The sequence below is a fragment of the Tursiops truncatus genome, chromosome 1 (assembly GCF_011762595.2).
Source record: "Tursiops truncatus isolate mTurTru1 chromosome 1, mTurTru1.mat.Y, whole genome shotgun sequence".
Lineage (NCBI taxonomy): Eukaryota > Metazoa > Chordata > Mammalia > Artiodactyla > Delphinidae > Tursiops > Tursiops truncatus.
Genome location: NC_047034.1, coordinates 150533654 through 150556254, shown reverse-complemented (window position 1 = coordinate 150556254; position 22601 = coordinate 150533654).

Genomic DNA, 22601 nt, shown 5'->3' with positions numbered 1-22601 from the left:
CATGGATTCGTAAGCAAGGGAAGGAAGGTGAGCTCCAAAAATAACACAAATCTTGAGGCTCCACATTATGCCAACCATGACCTATGTATTTTAACATATTTATTCAATTTTCACAGGTACTTTATAAGGTGAGCACACCTACTTTTACAGGTGGGGAAACAGAAGTTCCCAGAAGTTCATTCATTCATTCAGCAAATACAGTTTGAGCAGCTCCCATGGCAGACACCTTTCAGGTTGCTGAGTAAACAAAAAGGCACTGTCGAGCTTCCCTGGTGGCGCAGTTGTTGAGAGCCTGCCTGCCGATGCAGGGGACACGGGTTTGTGCCCCGGTCTGGGAAGATCCCACATGCCGCAGAGCGGCTGGGCCCGTGAGCTGTGGCCACTGAGCCTGTGCATCCGGAGCCTGTGCTCCGCAACGTGAGAGGCCACAACAGTGAGAGGCCCACACACCACACACACACACACACAAAGGCACTGTCCCCATGGAGCTTACAGCCTGGTAGGGGAGATAGACATTAAAACAAATAAATCTATGACATAATGAATGCTGTGCAGAAAACAAAACTGAGTAAATATCAGGTCGCTCTGGCTTTTAAGCAGAGAATTGAATGAAGCAACTGTATGAACATTCTGAGCAGATGCAACAGCCCGTGCAAAGGCCCTGAGGTGGGAGCATGCTTGCCGTAATCAAGGTGGGGCAATAAGGGTGGTGAGGTTGTGGTGTGACTAGCAGGTGTAGTGAGAGAGTAGATGAGGTTGGAGAAAAATGAGGGATGTGAAAGCGTAGATTGTATGGAGCTTTGGGGGTCAGGGAAGAACTAAGATTTAATTCTACATTGTTGCAAAGCTACTGGACGGGTTTGACCTGGAAAGTGACATAACCTCAGATTTATGTTTAAAAGGACCCCTCTGGCCGCTGAGTGCGGATAAGACTGTAGGGAGCATAAGCGGGAATGACTGTATGAGTCCAGGCGAGAAGAGAAAGCCGGTTTGGACCTCAGAGGCAGATTTGGAGGTGGTCAACAGCAGTCAGATATGGAATATATTTTAAAAATAGAACCAACTGGATTTCCTGTTGGTTTGGATGTGGGCTATGAAATAAAGAGAGGAGTAGAAGTTGACTCCAAGACTTTGGGCCAGAGGAGCTGGGTCAATGTTGGTGCCATTCACTGAGATTGGGAAGCTGGGAAGGAGCAGGTTTGGGGACAATCATGATACACTTTAATTGTGAGATGTCATGAGCATCTAAATGGAGATGTCAGGTAGGTAGTGGGATGTACGAGATGGGGGTTCAGGGAGGATGTCAGGACTGAAGATACAAATTGGAAAGTTGTCAGTGTAGAGATGTCTAAAGCCAGGGGATAGGATGAGATCATGCAGAGAGAGTGTAATGGAGGAGAGCAGGGTTCTCAGGTGCTTCAGCATTTTCAGGGCTGGAAGAGCAGGACGACCCAGAAGACTCAGCTGGCATTATCACCCTGGACGAGCTTTTCCCTTGGCCAAGACGGGAGTGCTGTATAGGGCAGTGGGTCTCAGAACCATGCAAGTTTGTTAAAACAGAGTCACTGCCCCACCCTCCTGTGGGTCTGGGATGGCACCCAAGCATTGCATTTCTAGTAAATTGCCAGGTGATGCTGCCACTGCTACTGTTGCTGGTGTAGAGACTGCACTTTGAGGTTCTACTGGTCTAGCGGAAGGCAGACTTACAGCTCACAATGAGAGCATAGTTTTTGGAGCCAGGCACAACTGATTTGAAATCCAGCCTCTTCCGCTAACTTGCTGTGTGATCTTGGGCAAGACAGTGTCTGTCCCCGAGCCTCAATGTCCTTTTCTGTAAAATGGGTACAAGAATACCTATTACTCAGGGTTATTGGGAAGGTTAAACAAATTAGCATATTCTCAGCTTCTAGCATCGAGCCTAGACAAGCTGAGGTTCAGGAAATGTTATCTCTATGCTGGGGAGGCACGGGGACAGGCACGAGTGAGCCAGGTTCCCTCACTCAGATGGCTCTGGGTGGTGGGCTGGGACCAGGGTAGAGGCAGCCTGGGCAGACAGACTTCTCCACTTTGATGCTTTGCCTAAGGACAGCCCTGAGACGTGGGTCCCTTGGAAGTGAGGCAGTGAACTGAAGGCCACTTCATCCCCAGACTCTGCTGTCCTTCAAGCCCTTCCACTGTCCACTTTTTCTGAGCCTCCAGGTTACCACTGAGGGGCCCTCCCTGCCCTGCTTCTTGGAGAGCTCCTCTTTCCCTGTCTCCAGTGACAGTGACCACTTCTCCTCACCCTCCACCCCGCTCCCTGGGCCTTGTCACTCAGCTTCTCCTGAAAGGCAGTGTGGCCGGAAGCCAGAGACTGGCCTGGAGTCAGATGAACGCACAGCAGTCAGGGCCGGGCAAACTGTCATCCTCACGGCCCAATGAAACGGGGATGCTGATGCCGCCTGCCGAAGGCTGCACGGGGACTAGCACAAAAGATCGCGGGGAAAGCACCAGATTCGCATGTTCATCGCCGGTCCTTCTCTCCACTCTCTCCCACCTCGTGCCAAAGCCTCCCTTTCTGGTGGCTGCAAAGCCAGCCCAGGCCTGGATGTGCTGAGAGGAGGCTGCCTCCCCCCACCGCGCCCCCCCCCACCCCGTTGCTCTTTAATGCCGTTAACAATGGATTCATTAACTGGGATTAATCTCATATACCAGCTCTCTATCCCCTTGGCTATTAATCACTCACTTCATTAACAGGACAGACAGCATTAGCCAACCTGGGAGCGAGACATGGCGCCCATACCAAGTACCTGTGTCTGCACCTTCTCAGCTTCCCTGCTCACCGGCTCCTCTTCTTGGTGCCTTTCAGCTTCTGGCCAGTTTCTGTCTCAGTCAAGCAGAATGTATGCGTCTCTCTCTCCCCATCTTTCCCACTGTGGCCTTGTCTCTGCCCCTGATACCTTCGAAGTGTCCATTTCTCTCTTTTTCCTCCCAATCCAGAGCCTAATGACTAGTAGGTTCTCATTACAGGTTGGCTGAACAAAGTGTGGAGAGGTACAAATAAGGATATGCCAATTCCAGGAGGCTCATTTTTGAAAATTGCCTTTTCTGTTTACAAAGATAATATACGCTCACTGTACAAAATCCAAACAACACAAGAAAGGAAAAAAGGAGATAATAAAAATTCCCCGAAGTCCCCACCATCTCAAGATAATAACCTTTAGCGTTTTGGTGAGCGTCCTCTCAGATCTTGAGTGATATATATATAATTTTACCTAAATGGAATCCCACTATGCATGCTGTTTTGCAACCTGCTCTTCCACTCAACAATATGTTGTTGAAATCTTTCTGTATCAGTGGATATAAATATACATCATACTTTTTAATGGTTGCATAGCATTCTCTTTTATGGAAGTAACATCATCTAGTCAACAGATCTCCTACTGATGGACATTTATATTGATCCCATTTTTTTCTCTAATGTATTTGACAAAGAGAGCCACATCCTTGTGTATACATCTCTGTGCACTTGCTTAATTAACTCCTTAAGACTGATTCCCAGGTGTGGAATTTCTAGGACAAAGGGTTTGCACAATTAACATTTTTGGTCTAGTATGACATAGTAGAGCTGGATGTCTAGGATTCAATATCAGTTTTGCCCTTTCCTAGTAAAGGGACGTTGGGCAAATTATTTAACCTCTCTGGGCTTCAGTTTCCTCATCTGTAAAATGGGCATAATAATAGGATTTACTTTGCTGGATTACTGTCTGGGTGAAATTAGTTATTATATGCAAAGGGCTTAGAATGTTGCCTGGTAGTAAGGGCTGTGTATATTAGCTACTGCTATGGGTACATTGGCTCTCTGGCCTCCAGAAACTCTGAACCTGTTCACATCTTTGTCACCAGCAGTGTAAAGGGAGCCCCTTTCCTTCCACAATTGCCACTGATAGACACCCTGGTCAGTTTTGTTCTTAGATTTTTTCCCAATTTTTAAATTATGATAAAATACATAGAGCATCTTAATCATTTTAAGTGTACATTTCTGTGGCATTAAGTACATTCACATTGTCGTGCAACCATCACCATCATCCATCTCCGTAACGCTTTTCATCTTGTAAAACTGAAACTCTACGTCCATTAAACAATAACTCCCCATCCCCTCCTACCCCCAGCTCCTGCAACTACCATTCTACTTTCTTTCTTTTTCTTTTTAGTTTATTTTATTTTGTATTGGAGTATAGTTGATTCACAACGTTGTGTTAGTTTTAGGTGTATAGCAAAGTGATTCAGTTATGCATGTGTGTATATCTTTTCTTTTTCAGATTCTTTTCCCATTTAGGTTATTACAGAATATTGAGTATAGTTCCCTGTGCTATACAGTAGGTCCTTGTTGATCATCTATTTTATATACAGTAGTGTGTATATGTTAATCCCAAACTCCTAATTTATCCCTCCCCTACCATTCTACTTTCTGTCTTCATAATTTTGACTATTCTAAGTACCTCATATAAGTGGAATCATATGACATTTGTCTTTTTGTGACTGGCTTATTTCACTTAGTATAATGTCCTCAAGATTCATCCATGGTGTAGCATGTGTCAGAATTTCCCTCTTTTTAAGGCTGAATAATATTTTGTTGTATGTATATACAACTTTTTGCTTATCCGTTCATCGGTAAATGAACACTTGTGTTGCTTGCACATTTTAGCTGTTGTAAATGATGCTGTTGTGAACATGAGTGTACCAATGTCTTTTTGAGACCTTGCTTTCTATTCTTTTGAGTAAATACCCAGAAGTGGAATTGCTGGATCATATGGTAATTCTACTTTTAATTTTTTGAGGAACCACCTTCCTGTTTTCCACAGTGGCTATACCATTTTACGTTCCCATCAACCGCGAACAAGGGTTCCAATTTATCTACATCCTTGTCGACACTTGTCATTTTCTGTTTTTTTGATAGTAACCATACTAAAGGGTGTGAAGAGGTATCTCATTGTAGTTTTGATTTGCATTTCCCTAATGATCAGTGAGGCTGAGTATCTTTCCATGTGCTTATTGGCCATCTGTATACATTCTTTAGAAAAACGTCTATTCAAGTCCTTTGTCCATTTTTGAATTGAGTTGCTTGTTTTTCTGTTGTTGAGTTTTAGGAGTTCTCTATATATTCTGGATATTAATCTCATCAGATATACAATTTTCAAATATTTTGTCCTATTCTGTGGGTTGCCTTTTTACTCTGTTGACATTGTCTTTTTTTTTTTTTTTTTTTTTTTTTGTGGTGTGCGGGCCTCTCACTGTTGTGGCCTCTCTCGTTGCGGAGCACAGGCTCCGGACACGCAGGCTCAGTGGCCATGGCTCACGGGCCCAGCCGCTGAGCGCCATGTGGGATCTTCCCAGACTGAGGCATGAACCCATGTCCCCTGCATCGGCAGGCGGGCTCTCAACCACTGAGCCACCAGGGAAGCCCGACATTATCTTTTGATGTACAAAATTTTTAAATTTTCATGAAGTCCAACTTATCTATTTTTTCCTTTGTTTGCCAGTGCCTTTGGTATCATATTCAAGAAATCATTGTTAAATCCAATGTCATGAAGTGTTGCCCTATGTTTTCTAAGAGTTTTAGGTCTTACACTTAGGCCTTTGACCCATTTTGAGTGAATTTTTATATATGATGTTCTTTTACATGTGGATATCCAGTTTTCACAATTTGTTGAAAAGACAGTTCATTCCCCATTAAATCATCTTGGCACCCTTGACCATATGTGTGGTCATTTGACCATATATGTGAGGGTTTATTTCTGGTCTTTCTACTCTATTCCATTTGTCCATATGTACATCTTTATGCCAGTACCACATTGTTTTGATTACTAAACCTTTGTAGTACGTTTTGAATTCAGGAAGTCTCAGTCCTCCAGCTTTGTTCTTCTTTTTCAAGATTGTTTTGGCTACCTGGGGGCCCATGAGATTCCATATGAATTTTAGGATGGCTTTTTCTATTTCCTCAAAAATCTCATCTGGATTTTGACAGGCATTGCCTTGAATCTGTAGATTACTTTGAATAGTATTGACATTTTAACAATACTGTCTTCCAATCCGTGAACACAATGTAGGAGACAGCCTCTTTCCTTACATCATTGCCAACGATAGACCCTCTTGTCAGTTTAAAAAAGAAAAAACAACTTTTGTCCACCTTATAGGTGACAGTTCATGCTATTTTTCATTGGAAAGTCTTTGATCAGTATTAAACCAGAACTTATGCTTAATTCTTAATGGGCGTTCATATTTCTTTTGTGAGTTGTCTGATCGTGTTCTTTGCTTATTTCTCTTTTTTTTAGTTATCTTCTTTTGTATTTGTAGGAACTCTTTTATATATTAGAGATAATATTCCTAATTTTTTTTACTCCATCGTGACTTTCAATCTTATTTATTTTTTTGTCCTTCATAAGTCCTTGAGTTGTATGTGGTTAAGTCTACCAGGTTTTTCCTTTATATTTCCTTTTGTATTTTATGTCATGCACAAAGAGGCCACTTTTCCTTTAAATAATAAAAATATTCACTTTGCTTTAGTAGTTGTGTTGTTTCACTTTTTACACTTTATGTTTTTATCGCTTCAAATTTATTTGTGTGTAAAGAGTGAAGTATGATGACTCCAGCTCTGTTGTTTTACAAACGGTTGGTCAGCTATCCCAACAGCACTTGATTATTCGATCTTTCCCCGTATATGGACCAGTGAGGGAACAGGAGTAAATAATGTTCCAGGACAGAAAGGGATGTCCATAGGTCAAAGGAGCAGTTCTGACAAGATTCTCCAGAATCTGCTAGCAGCTAACCCCTAGGGAATCCAGTTAACTGTGGTCCTGCTTGCTCCTCACGGGCAGAGGCAGGATGTTAGAGGGACTGAGCCAGAGCCTGCATTACTAGAAAGAACTCCTTCCAGAAGGCTCTACATGTGCAAGACACCCTTGTTCCCAGCTGTCAGCAGTTAAGAAAAAAAATCTTTCTTGTTTTGAACTTAATAGAAGTTGTCTTGTAACTTCAGCTCTTTATCAACCTGGGTTCCCTCGGCCTCATCATCACCTCCAGCCACCTACCCAGGTCCTCCACACTACCTCATTAATACGTAAGTAATTCATCTTGTCTCCTTCATCCACACTGCCACTGCCCTGGCAGTGAGCATCAGCCCCAGGACTGGCTTAGGAACTGCCTATCCTCAGGAAGGCAGAACCATAGCTGGGGCAGTCTCTCTCTCTCTCTCTCTCTCTCTCTCTGTGTGTGTGTGTGTGTGTGTGTGTGTGTTTGGGAGTGGAGGAACGGGAAGGCAGGTAATGGGGGCAGTAGCCTCCAGGTTGCCTGTATAGCAAGAAGCCTGGATTCTAACCACCGGTGCCTATACCCCAGGTTCAGGCTGCTGGGACCCTCTTTTCCAATTTGTTTAAGGCAGCTTGGATTTGGCTGTGGTCCGGGAGCAGAGAGGCATTTGTCCTTGAGCCCCTGGCCAAGTGCTCAGCATAGGGGATCCTGGAAGACATAGGGGTGATAGAAACATCTTGTGGTCCTCTTTCCTGGGAGATTGAGTCCTTCTGCGACCTCCACACCCCACATCTCATGGATGCAACTTGGCTCTGGGGCCAGGAGGACAGGCAGAGGCAGGCCTGGAGTGTATCAGGCAACATGCCAGGCTAGGCAGTCATGTTGTGGGCACTGAGGGTGAGTAATGACACCAGGACCCATGGAGCAGGCACAAATCACGAGGCTGTCAGGCATAGGGGAAAGGCAACCCCTGCCCCCTCCACCAGCTGGACTGATGGGCTCGGTCTGGGTTCAAGATGGTTGGACTTCACGATGTTTCATTTCTCCAGAATGCTCCCAGTGAAGAGCTTGTCACCCAGGACCACGTCTGTGTAGCGTGGGCATGTCTTTATCATTACACGTGACTTCATGTCACTTTGCAGGAAGGCTTGAGCTTCTGCATAACTGTGTGTTCTGATTTCATTTTTGTGTGACTGACCACACCTCTGAATTTTGCATGAGTTTTATAGGAGTGTGTTTTGTGTGAGGTGACTGAGCAGCTGTTCACAGGGGGCAGCTCTCGCCGAGCTGTGGGGTCTGTGAGTTTTGTTTGCGGCTGTAGGACAGCTTGCATGTGCTGCTGGGGAACAGATCAGGGGTCTTGAGTCTGTGGGCCTGGGTGGCTGCTGTGGTTACACGCCCAGAATGGGAAATAGGAAAGCAGGTTGCGAAGGATGGCTTTGGGTGTGATGAGTCTGAGGTCTTGGCAGAACATCAAGGAGAAACCTCTAGAAAAGCAGGACTGGGGCTCAGGGGAGAGTAAAGGGCAGGAGGGCCTTGGCTCAGGCTGGAGGCCTTCCAAATTTGTTCAGGTGACCACGTACTGGTGGACGTGGCTTTTGGCTAGAATGAGGTGAAAACACACACACACACACACACACACACACACACACATACATCCCCGTACCTCTCAAGGCTGAAAGGACACTTACTGTGTTACTCCCAGCCGGACAGAGTTCAATAAGAAATTTCCAAGGGTTGCTGGAATGGCATAGAATGTGCCCAAAGGTGAAAGTGAGGGAAAACATCCTGGCAGAGGTGAATATTGAGTGAAATCATAAGGAAAAGAGAATGCGGACAGAAGAGGATGCTGTTCTGGCTTTGGGGATGGGGGATAGGGACAGATTCTGCAAGACTAGGGGCGGGGACTGCAGACCATTTTGATGACAATGAGCTCCTGGAAAGCAGGAGCTGTCGTTTATCCATCATGGTATTTCCAGCACCCAGTGCAGGAGTAAGGGTGTTGAGTTGACTTGGAGTCAAAGTCTGAACCACCATAACTAGGGAGAGTCCAGGTAGTTTACTGCAGGGGAACTTTGACGTCTACACAAGACACTGGGTGAGGACTGATGGGATGGGGAGGGGGATGCTAGGTATCTAAAGGGGGTGCCCAGCCCTGCCCAACTCTTTCAAGCTGGCAGACCTGCCTCCATACTTTGCACTGTTTTTTATCCAAACAGGCCTCTGAGCTCTTGCTTCCTCCATGACCTGCCACCTGTGCTCTTGGTCCTAAGCCACCATCTTTCATTCCCCTTCCTCATGGTCCCAAACTCTGACCTGGACTCAGTTTCCGGATTACAGCCTTGCCAGTCTCAACATGTGTAACAGCTTCTGCCTGATCTTTTGCTGAAATAGGCCAGGGGACCAGACAAAGGGCAGCTTAGCTAGAGAACACCCAGGATGTAGGAAGAGCCTGTTTAGACTCAGTTATAAAGATGTGGAGGCAATGCAAAAGGGTGCAAGTTATGTTTGAGGGATCCAAGGTCTAAGACATGGTGTAAGGTCTAAAACTGGCTTCCTGGGGGCTAGAGGGAAAGAGGGCTACAGTGCCATAACCAGATTGCCAACAAAGTGGGTGTCCTACTAGGTAAGAGGAGCACTGCACAGGTGCATATGGACAGAGGTCAGCCTCAGAGACACAGGCAGGGGAGCCTGGGACCCGAGGTACAGCACGCTTTTGGATACTAGTAACAGAACACCTCAAACTCAGCAATGATAAGAAAATGCATTATCTCACATAACAGGAACTCCCTCCAGAGAGGGAGGATGAGCTCCTATACAGTGGCTCAATGATATCATCAAGGACCCAGGTTCTTTCTATCTTTTGCTGCTACCCTGAGTGTGTTGATTTTGTCCTCAGGATGGCTCCCCTCATAGTCACAAAAAGGCTGCCTCAGATCCAGGCACTTCATCCAGACACCACAATGTCCAGTGGAAGAAGAGACATGCTCCTCCTGGGTGTCTCTGAATGAGAAGCCTTTCCCATCAGACTCCTCCTTCCATGCCTGTGCCTAGGCCAACCGCTAGCAGGGGAGCGGGACTGCCAATACTGACTAATGGCAGCCAGGATTCTCCCCTGGGGCTGGGGCCAGCTGCTCTGAAGCACAGGCCCCATATAGGAAGGAGGATTCCTTGAACACAAGAAGACTTCTGTTAGGAATAATGGGCTGGGTGTTGGGTAGGCAACCAATTATCTCGGTTCCATCAGGCCTCCACCAGTTCCAGAGGATAATGGGTGCCAGAGAGAGCTGCAAGTAGTTGTCAAGGCAAAAGTTCCACACGAGAGGCCAAATCTAGGAACTGGTTATTTCAGATGATGCCTTGTGTCCAAGTGGAATCAGCAGACAGCTCAAGCTACTAATCAAAAACTCCTCATCACCGTTTCTGCTCCCGCGCGTCCCATGCCCACTTCAAAGCCAAAATTCCTCATAAGGCCTGCAAAACCCTACGTGATCTAGTCTCTGCCTTTTAAGCCTCATCTGGAATTCCTGTCCTCTTTTTGCATTTACAGTGCTCCTTTCTGCCTCAGGGCCTTTGCACATGCTGCTGTCCCTCAACATTTCCCCTTTCATCCCCCTACATCCTTCACCTTACTCTTAGGTTAGGTCATTCCCTCTTCTGTATACTCCCATAGCTCTCTATAAATCTCTTTTGTGCCCTTAGGAAACTTGTCCATATACACTTCTAGACTGCAGGCTCCTTGTGGTCCAGGAAGGTGTCTATCTTATTATACACTATGCTCTCCTCCCCAGCACAGTGCTTGGCACACAGCGGGCAATTGATAAATATTTGTTGAATGTATGAACAAATGAATCCCTCCAACTAGGTATTGTCCTAAACTATGGGTAGGGTGGGTGGGTGGGGCACTGATGAGGAGCCTGGTCTACTGGAAGCCCCTGATGGTTTCTGAGCACAGAAACAGCATGACCACCATGAGCTCAAGGGCAGGGAGGATACTGGTGTACACAGGAGGGGTAAGGAGGCCAGCCAGGACCCTGTGCTCATCATCCAGGCACAAGATTCTAGCCACGGAATCAGCGTTCAGAGATCTGGTAATGACACTATAGAGACAAGATGGGTTGGATTGGTAAGTGTTGGGCGTTATAGCTCTGAACGGTGGCGCCAGAGACCTGCGCAAAATGAGGAGGGAAATTGTATCCACCTCATGGGTTAATTAGAAAGAGTAAATAAGATGAGGTGTGTCAAGAACTTAGTCTAGTGCCAGTAGGTGCTCAGTAAATAATTAAGCCTTGACTTTGCCTTTACTAACTTCTTAAATAACTTATTGCCCCCAGTCCCCATCCCAAACCAGTTCTGATTTAGTCCTAGTTCTCTTTCTCATCCCAACAAGGGCTCCCGCATGAGATGTACCAGGGCTGTGCTCTCTACCACGCTTAAGCTTCCTGAGCCTCTGTGTCTTCTTCCATTTAAATGGGAGTAACAATGCCCCCTCACCAAGCTGGCATGAAGGTCAAATAAATACCACATTTTAGGGGGCTTTAGAAACCGTAAAGGACTGTGAGCATGTAAGGAATTACTGTTCTTATTATTTTGTTGCAGTTGGGCTCATTCCTGGGCCTGGCATCTGCTCTGACTTTCCCAGTTCCTGTTTCTTGCTCAGTCTCCGTTTTCTTGTAGCCACCCACGATTCTGGCACTGACAGTGTAGGGATATAAGACAACATCCAGAGAGTCTGAATGTAGAAGGAAAAAGAAGGAACGTGACAACAACCAGCAGCCCCCTTTCTCGTTCCCTGACTCGGCGATGACCTCACTGCCTTTTTAAGTCAGCCAGACCCCAAGCTGGGCATCATCCATGTTTTAGTTAGCTGTTGCTGTGTAACAAACTACGCCAATACTTAGTGACTTAAAACAGCAGTTTATGATTATATCTCATGGCTCCGAAGGTTGACTCGGATAGGTAGCTCTAACTTATGGACTCTGGGAGGATTGTAGGCAGAGGGGCTGACTACAGAGGGGCTGGAGTCATCCCAAGGCCTGACTAGATGGGACATCCAAGACGGCTTCCTTCACTCAACATGTCTGGTGCTTGGGCTGGAATGGCTGGAATAGCTGGGGGATGGACAGGCATCTCTCCCTCCATGCGGGCTCTCTACCTGGCTATCTTGGGCTTTCTCGTAGCAGAGTGGTCTTGGCATAGTTCGATTTTTCACATGGCAGCTGGCTCCTCCCAGAGTGAACATTCTAAAGGACCAAGACCGGAGCTCATGGCTTCTTCTGACCCAGCCACAGAAGTCAGGAAGCGTCACTTTTATTTCATTTAACTGGTTACAGGGCCAGCCCAGATTGGGTGTGGGAGGGGCACACACAAGGGCCTGGATACTGGGGGGAGTGGCTTGTTGGGGAGCCACCTTTGAAGACTAGCTAGCAAGATCCTGGTCCGGATTGGAACATTGCAACGTGGAGTACTCTCAAAGGTCAGGGCTTTGGAGGGGGGACAAGGAGGGCAACAGTGAAGGAAACTAAGCAACTAGGACTCCTGGCCCCTAACTGTAGTATTTCATATTTATTTGTTATTTAATATTTTGGACTTTTGCAAACAATTAAATGTAAATTAAAAGCTTTGAGGCTCATTTGCCAAAGAAGAGATATAGATAGTATATCAGCCTATGGAAATACGCTGAGCAGCATCAATCATTAGGGAAATGCACAATAAAACCACAATGAGATATTACCACACACCTATTAGTATGGCTTAGGTAATAATTATATATATATATATATATTTTTAAAAACCTGTTAATATGAAGTACTTGCAAGAATGAGACCAACTGGAATTCACACACATTGCTGGTGGGAAAGCAAAATGGGACAGTTAGGAAAACTGTTTGGTAGTTTTTTTATGAAGTTAAGATGTTGCTATGAATCCAGCCATTTTACTTTGAGGTATTTACCCTGGAGAAATGAAAAAGTATATCCACACAAAGACCTGTGCATGAATTTTCTCAGAAGCTTTATTCATAATGGCCTCAAACCAGGAAAAAAAAACCCCAAATCCAGGTGTCCATCAGTGAGTGACTGAATAAACTAATTGTGGTACATCTGTACAACGGATGTGACAAGACAGAATGAACTACTTATACACACAATTGGTGGATGAATCTCAAAAGCACTATGCTGAGTAAAGGAAACCAGCCAGAGAAGCTACATACTCTATGATTCCACAGTGATAATCTGGAAAAGGCAAAACTATTGTGACAGAAAGTGGATCAGCGGCTGCCGGGGGCTGGCGGTGGGAAAAAGGGGTGAGTACAAAGGGACACGAGGGAACTTTGTTGGGTGGTGGAAGTATTCTAAGACTTGATTGTGGTGGTGCTTACACAACTGTACACATTTGTCAAAATTCATCAAACTGCCAACCTAAAAAGTGTGAATTTTCCTGAACATAAATCATGCGGCCCTGAGGCTGGCAGTTTGAAAATGCAGAGACTCTTCTTTCTCCTGCATGTCCCCTCACGTCCAGTCGGTCCCCAAGCCCTTCCCTGAGCCTGTTTCTGGTTTCCAGTCACCTGTGCACTCCACCCCAGTCATATCCTCCGCTTCCATGCCTTTTCACGAACATTATTTTCCCTACTCATTGCCTGGATGACTCTTGTTTAGCCTTGCAGCTTCCAGCTAAATCTCACTTTCCCGAAGAGGCCTTTTCTCCCTCTCCCATCTAAATCAAGCGTCCTTTTTACCTGCAGATGATATACTTGCTCTTCCTTCTTTAATAGAAGGTACACTGTATGAGGACAGGGACAATGTTTTGTTCCTTTGGTGCATAATTAGCTTGTTTCAAGAATTAATAAATGTGGGGAGGATGTTCACATCTTCTGTAGTTCTGTATCGCACAAATTTGTTTTTTCAAAAGCATGCACTCCTTTTTTCATTTTCATGTATTTTTTTTTTTAAAGAGAGGCATCTTTTTTTTAAATTAATTAATTAATTTAGTTTTGGCTGTGTTGGGTCTTCATTTCTGTGCGAGGGCTTTCTGTAGTTGCGGCAAGTGGGGGCCCCTCTTCATCACGGTGCGCGGGCCTCTCACTGTCGCAGCCTCTCTTGTTGTGGAGCACAGGCTCCAGACGCGCAGGCTCAGTAGTTGTGGCTTACGGGCCTAGTTGCTCCGCGGCATGTGGGATCTTCCCAGACCAGGGTTCGAACCCGTGTCCCCTGCATTGGCAGGTGGATTCTTAACCACTGTGCCACCAGGGAAGCCCCATTTTCATGTATTTTTAAACTACTTGTTAAGAAATGATATAATTCAAAAGTACGTAGACTGAAAGATGGAAGTCTTCCATATACACAGAGTTTTTAAAAATAAAAACAATGTTCTGCTTTTTTTCCCATTGGTACCTATAAATCTCATTTATTCTTTTCAGTAGCTATATAATATTCCACAGTGTGGTTATACCATTTTAAACATTATTTAATCATTAATGGTCTTTTCAGGATTTTCCCTCCCCATGTTTCAATGTTTTCATATTTAAAGTGCTGCATTATACAGTGATATATACATGTGAGTATTACTGAAGGATGGATTCCTAGAAGTTTGAGTTGTTAGAAAAGAAGTGTGCATTTTAGATGTAGAGAATATCTACCCTGTTCCAAAAGTATGCATACAAACACATATTGTCATCACAGTCTATGAGTGAGCCCATGTGTCTACACCCTCAACAACTCTGGATAGCATCAACCTTGCCAATTTTCACCAGTAAGGTGATAAAAAATTTTCACATATAGAGGTATGGGGAAGTCATTCTGGCTTATATATAACTTAACTTGAATTTTATGCTAACTAAAACAGTGTGTTTGTGGCCTATCTGCTTTATATATCTGCTTTAACTTGCATTATACATCTATCTATCTGCTTTAACCATTAAAGAGCACATTGACCAGAAGTAAAGAATGTCCATGTTAAAAATAAAGATTAGATGTCTCCCTTCCTGGGACGCCAATACTGGTATTCCCTTGATGACAAGCCTCCCTTCCCGGGTGCCAAGGCCATAGTGACTCACTGTGTACGTGCTGGTCCTTTTTTTTGAAACCTTGAAGGAATATATCCCTGATTTGTTTAACGTTCTTTGTTCTGACAAGATATAAAACTGTGCTGAAAACCATGCTTCTCTAGAGCAGTTTCACAGAGTAATTTGGGAAGCTGGCTTCCAGACTATAGTCCTAGTTTAGCTCAAATAAAACTCTTTTCTATTTTTATTATAGATTGTTTATCGATTATTGCTGTTGACACAGGTTAACATGCTATCTCATCACTTAAACTTACATTTCCTGCATCATTACTGAGGCTGTGCATATTTTCATATAATCACTAGCTATTTGTAGGTCTTGTATTGTGAATTCCTGGTTTCGTCCTTTGCCCATTTTTATGGGGTTGTATGTTTTTGTCTCATTGATTTGTAGGAACTCCTTGTGTATGTATGTTATGGAAATAAACAGTTTTGAAAGTTATAAATAACTTTTGAGGGTGATGGATATGTTCATTCTTGATTGTGGTGATGGTTTCACAGGTGTATACTTATGTCAAAACTCATCAAATTGTATACTTTAAATATGTGCAGTTTATTGTATGTCAATCATACTTCAATAAAGCTGTTTAAAAAAGAAAGTTATATAATTTGTAATATATTTTCTTCAAGTTGTCCTTGTTCTTTAAATTTTATTTACTTTTTTGGTCATATATAAGTTTTATGTGTCAATTATTTACATTCTGTTCTGGAGTTATCTTAGCTGTGTGACTTAGGTAAGTTACCTAAACTTTCTGTACCTTAGTTTTCATATATAAAATGAGGCTAAGGGTACCTACTGCACAGGGTTGCTGTGAGGATTAAATGATTTAATACACATTAAAGTTTCTTAGAATGGTAACCATCATAGGAGACCATGAAATAAATATTAATTATTACCATTGTTTGGGATCTCATATATTACTTAGAAAAGCCCTCTCCATCCCAATTTTATAAGAATACTCTCCTTTATTGTCTTCTAGTGGTTATATAGTTTTTAATGTTCAGTCTTTTAATCCATTTAAAAGTTACTCTTGTAGGCAGGGGTAAATTTTTATTGTTTCCCCAGTGGATAGATAGTTGACCCAATACTGTTTAGCATAACCCATCTTTTCTGCACTAATTTGAACTATCATCTGACTTAAATAGTAAATTCACATGTACAAACAGTTCTGTTTCTCAATTCTAATTAGGCCCTTCTGCGCTAATATGTTTATTCCTCTGCTAATACTTTCTACTGGCAAATTCTAATAACTTCTCCCCAACTTGATGACTTCAACATTCAAATAAATCATTTTTCCAATACATTGGTCCCTCAATTCCTTGGTTTCTACTATGATCTGGCCCTCCACCTACCTCATCCACTCATGGCTGTGGTCATGCCATACACCTGATCATGACCAACAACGCTGACATCTCCATAACCCAGCTGAAGCCATTAACCTTTCTGATCACCATTTGGAACTTTTCCAACTCACTGTTCATGTTCTTCTACTCTAACAATTCTTCAGCTCACCAGGACCTACAATCTATTGTCCATCTATATTTTCACTGTCCTTACTTTCCACCCTACTCAACTTAGAGCCTATGGTTCATCATCATAACTCTCTCAACTCCCTTGTCCCTCATTAGGGCAACTCTCAACCCTGACTAACTCCAGTTCTGCATATGCTCCCTCTTTCCCCTGTGCAATGTATGAGTCTGGAGAAAAACATAAGACATGCTGGCCAGTCTCATTTTAAATTCATGGCCACTAAGCTCAAGTGGACTCTTGGTGTTACAGGTAAAAGTGAATGTCCTAATCCATTCACTCTCCTACTATTCCATTTAACACCTCATTTCTCCTCAGAAGACTTGAACATAAAAGAAAGTATCCAAATAACCATTAAATGTATGGAAAGGTGCTCAGTCATATTAGTCATCAAGAGAATGAAAATTAAAACATTGGTGGGGCACCATGACACACACATAAAAATGGCTAAACTTTAAAAACCTGGGCTTCCCTGGTGGCGCAGTGGTTGAGAGTCCGCCTGCCGATGCAGGGGACACGGGTTCGTGCCCCGGTCTGGGAAGATCCCACATGCCGCGGAGTGGCTGGACCTGTGAGCCATGGCCACTGAGCCTGCATGTCTGGAGCCTGTGCTGCACAACAGGAGAGGCCACAACAGTGAGAGGCCCACATACTGCAAAAAACAACAACAAAACAAAACAAAACAAAAAAGACCTATGAGAGGGCAGACAGCAGAAGCAAGAAGAACTACAATCCTGCAGCCTGTGGAACAAAAACCACATTCACAGAAAGATAGACAAGATGAAAAACCAGAGGGCTATGTACCAGATGAAGGAACAAGATAAAACCCCAGAAAAACAGCTAAATGAAATGGAGATAGGCAATCTTCCAAAAAAAGAATTCAGAATAATGATAGTGAAGATGATCCAGGACCTCGGAAAAAGAATGGAGGCAAAGATCGAGAAGATGCAAGAAATGTTTAAAAAAGACCTAGAAGAATTAAAGAACAAACAAACAGAGATGAACAATACAATAACTGAAATGAAAACTACACTAGAAGGAATCAATAGCAGAATAACTGAGGCAGAAGAATGGAGAAGTGACCTGGAAAACAGAATGGTGGAATTCACTGCTGCAGAACAGAATAAAGATAAAAGAATGAAAAGAAATGAAGACAGCCTAAGAGACCTCTGGGACAACATTAAACGCAACCACATTCACATGATAGGGGTCCCAGAAGGAGAAGAGAGAGAGAAAGGACCCGAGAAAATATTTGAAGAAATTATAGTCGAAAACTTCCCTAAAATGGGAAAGGAAATAGCCACCCAAGTCCAGGAAGCACACAGAGTCCCATACAGGATAAACCCAAGGAGAACACGCCGAGACACATAGTAATCAAATTGACAAAAATTAAAGACGAAGAAAAATTATAGAAAGCAGCAAGGGAAAAATGACAAATAACATACAAGGGAACTCCCATAAGGTTAACAGCTGATTTCTCATCAGAAACTCTACAAGCCAGAAGGGAGTGGCATGATATACACAAAGTGATGAAAAGGGAAGAAACTAAAACCAAGATTACTCTACCCAGCAAGAATCTCATTCAGATTTGATGGAAAAATCAAAAGCTTTACAGACAAACAAAAGCTAAGAGAATTCAGCACCACCAAACCAGTTCTACAACAAATGCTAAAGGAAATTCTCTAAGTGGGAAACACAAGAGAAGAAAAGGACCTACAAAAACAAACCCTCCCCAAATTGAGAAAATAGTAATAGGAACATACATATCAATAATTACCGTAAACGTGAATGGATTAAATGTTCCAACCAAAAGACACGGGATTGCTGAATGGATACAAAAACAAGACCCATATATATGCTATCTACAAGAGACTCACTTCAGATTAGGGACACATACAGACTGAAAGCGAGGGGATGGAAAAAGATATTCCATGAAAATGGAAATCAAAAGAAAGCTGGAGTAGCAATACTCATATCAGATAAAATAGACTTTAAAATACAGAATGTTACAAGACACAAGGAAGGACACTGTGTAATGATCAAGGGATCAATCCAAGAAGAAGATATAAAAATTATAAATATATATGCACCCAACATAGGAACACTTCAATACATAAGGCAACTGCTAACAGCTCTAAAAGAGGAAATCGACAGTAACACAATAATAGTGGGGGATTTTTAACACCTCACTTACACCAATGGACAGATCATCCAAACAGAAAATTAATAAGGAAACACAAGCTTTAAATGACACAATAAACCAGATAGATTTAATTGCTATTTATAGGACATGCCATCCAAAAACAGCAGATTACACTTTCTTCTCAAGTGCACATGGAACATTCTCCAGGATATATCACATCTTGGGTCACAAATCAAGCCTCAGTAAATTTAAGAAAACTGAAATCATATCAAGCATCTTTTCTGACCACAACGCTATGAGATTAGAAATCAATTACAGGGAAAAAAATGTAAAAGCACAAACACATGGAGGCTAAACAATACGTTACTAAATAACCAAGAGATCACTGAAAAAATCAAAGAGGAAATCAAAAAATACCTAGAGACAAATGACAGTGAAAACACAATGATCCAAAACTTATGGGATGCAGCAAAAGCAGTTCTAAGAGGGAAGTTTATAGCTATACAAGTCTACCTCAAGAAACAAGAAAAATCTCAAATAAACAATCTAACCTTACACCTAAAGGAACTAGAGAAAGAAGAACAAACAAAACCCAAAGTTAGTAGAAGGAAAGAAATCACAAAGATCAGAGCAGAAATAAATGAAATAGAAACAAAGAAAACAATAACAAACATCAATAAAACTAAAAGCTGGTTCTTTGAGAAGATAAACAAAACTGATAAACCATTAGCCAGACTCATCAAGAAAAAGAGGGAGAGGACTCAAATCAGTAAAATTAGAAACGAAAAAGGAGAAGTTACAACAGACACCGCAGAAATACAAAGCACCCTAAGAGACTACTACAAGCAACTCTATGCCAATAAAATGGACAACCTGGAAGAAATGGACAAATTCTTAGAAAGGTATAACCTTCCAAGACTGAACTAGGAGAAACAGAAAACGTGAACAGACCATTCACAAGTAATGAAATTGAAACTGTGATTTAAAATCTTCCAACAAACAAAAGTCCAGGACCAGATGGCTTCACAGGTGAATTCACTTAGAGAAGAGCTAACACCCATCCTTCTCAAACTCTTCCAAAAATTTGAAGAGGAAGGAACACTCCTAAACTCATTCTGGGAGGTCACCATCACCCTGATACCAAAACCAGACAAAGATACTACAAAGAAAGAAAATTACAGACTAATATCACCGATGAATATAGATGCAAAAATCCTCAACAAAATACTAGAAAATAGAATCCAACAACACATTAAAAGGATCATACACCATGATCAAGTGGGATTTATCCCAGAGATGCAAGCTTTCTTCAGTATATGCAAATCAATCACTGTGATACACCATATTAACAAATTGAAGAATAAAAACCATATGATCATTCAATAGATGCAGAAAAAGCTTTTGACAAAATTCAACACCGATTTATGATAAAAACTCTCCAGAAAGTGGGCATAGAGCGAACCTACTTCAACATAATAAAGGCTGTATACAACAAACCCACAGCAAACATTCTCAATGGTGAAAAACTGAAAGCATTTCCTCTAAGATCAGGAACAGGACAAGGATGTCCACTCTCACCACTATTATTCAACATAGTTTTGGAAGCCCTAGCCATGGCAATCAGAGAAGAATAAGAAATAAAAGGAATACAAATTGGAAAAGAAGAAGTAAAACTGTCACTGTTTGCAGATGCCATGATACTATACATAGAGAATCCTGAAGATGTCACCAGAAAACTACTAGAGCTAATCAATGAATTTGGTAAAGTTGCAGGATACAAAATTAATGCACAGAAATCTCTTGCATTCCTATACGCTAATGATGAAAAATCTGAAAGAGAATTAAGGAAACACTCCCACTTACCATTGCAACAAAAAGAATAAAATACCTAGGAATAAACCTACCTAAGGAGACAAAAGACCTGCATGCAGAAAAGTATAAGACACTGATGAAAGAAATTAAAGATGATACCAACAGATGGAGAGACATACCATGTTCTTGGATTGGAAGAATCAATACTGTGAAAATGACTATACTACCCAAAGCAATCTACAGATTCAATGCAATCCCTATCACCAATGGCATTTTTTACAGAGCTAGAACAAAAAATCTTAAAATTTGTATGGGGACACAAAAGACCCCAAATAGCCAAAGCAGTCTTGAGGGAAAAAAACGGAGCTGGAGGAATCAGACTCCTGGACTTCAGACTATACTACAAAGCTACAGTAATCAAGACAATATGGTACTGGCACAAAAACAGAAATATAAATCAGTGGAACAGGATAGAAAGCCCAGAGATAAACCCACACACATATGGTCACCTTATCTTTCATAAAGGAGGCATGAATATACAATGAAGAAAAGACAGCCTCTTCAATAAGTGGTGCTGGGAAAACTGGACAGCTACATGTAAAAGAATGAAATTAGAACACTCCCTAACACCATACACAAAACTAAACTCAAAATGGATTAGAGACCTAAATGTAAGACCAGGCACTATAAAACTCTTAGAGGAAAACATAGGAAGAACACTCTTTGACATAAATCACAGCAAGATCTTTTTTGATCCATCTCCTAGAGTAATGGAAATAAAAACAAACAAACAAAAAAACAAATGGGAACTAATTAAACTTCAAAGCTTTTGCACAGCAAAGGACACCATAAACAAGATGGAAAGACAACCCTCAGAATGGGAGAAAATATTTGCAAATGAATCATCGGACAAAGGGTTAATCTCCAAAATATATAAACAGCTCATGCAGCTCAATATTAAAAAAAACAAACAACCCAATCCAAAAATGGGCAGAAGACCTAAATAGACATTTCTCCAAAGAAGACATACAGATGGCCAAGAAGCACATGAAAAGCTGCTCAACATCACTAATTATTAGAGAAATGCAAATCAAAACTACAATGAGGTATCACCTCACACCAGTTAGAATGGGCATCATCAGAAAATCTACAAACAACAAATGCTGAAGAGGGTGTGGAGAAAAGGGAACCCTCTTGCACTGTTGGTGGGAATGTAAATTGATACAGCCACTATGGAGAACAGTATGTAGGCTCCTCAAAAAACTAAAAATAGAATTACCATATGACCCAGCAATCCCACTACTAGGCATATACCCAGAGAAAACCATAATTCAAAAAGACACATACGCCCCAGTGTTCATTGCAGCACTATTTACAATAGCCAGGTCATGGAAGCAACCTAAATGCCCATCGACAAATGGATAAAGAAGATGTGGTATATATATACAATGGAATATTACTCAACCATAAAAAGGAACGAAATTGGGTCATTTGTAGAGACATGGATGCATCTAGAGACTGTCATACAGAGTGAAGTAAGTCAGAAAGAGAAAAACAAATATTGTATATTAACGCATATATGTGGAACCTAGAAAATGGTACAGATGAACCAGTTTGCAGGGCAGAAATTGAGACACAGATGTAGAGAACAAACGTATGGACACCAAGGGGGGAAAGTGGTGGTGGGGGTGGTGGTGGTGTGATGAATTGGGCGATTGGGATTGACATGTATACACTGATGTGTATAAAATGGATGACTAATAAGAAAATAAATAAATAAACATTAAAAAAAAAAAGACCTATGACAGTACTAGGCATTGACAAGGATATGGGACAACAGGGTTGCCCTGCTGGTGGGAATGCAAACTGGTACAACCACTTTGGAAAACCACTTGGCAATAGCTACTACAGCTGAGCATACACTTACCCTATGATCCAGCAATTCCACACCTACTGTATATAGCAAACAGAAATGCTTACACTTGTGCACCAAAAGACATGCGCAAACGTGTTCACAGTAACATTAAACAATCCAAATGCCCACCCATCAAGAATAGAATAGATACAGAAATTGTGGACTAGTCATACAAGGGCATACTCTATGTCAATGAAAATGAATCAGCTGTTGCTACATTCAACGTCTTGCCAACAATGTTGAGTGAAAGAAGCCATACTATGTGATTCTAGTGTATAAATTTCAAAAACAGCAGAACAAAGTTATGGTTAGAATAGTGGTTACCTTGGAGAGGAAGGAGTGAGTGATGACA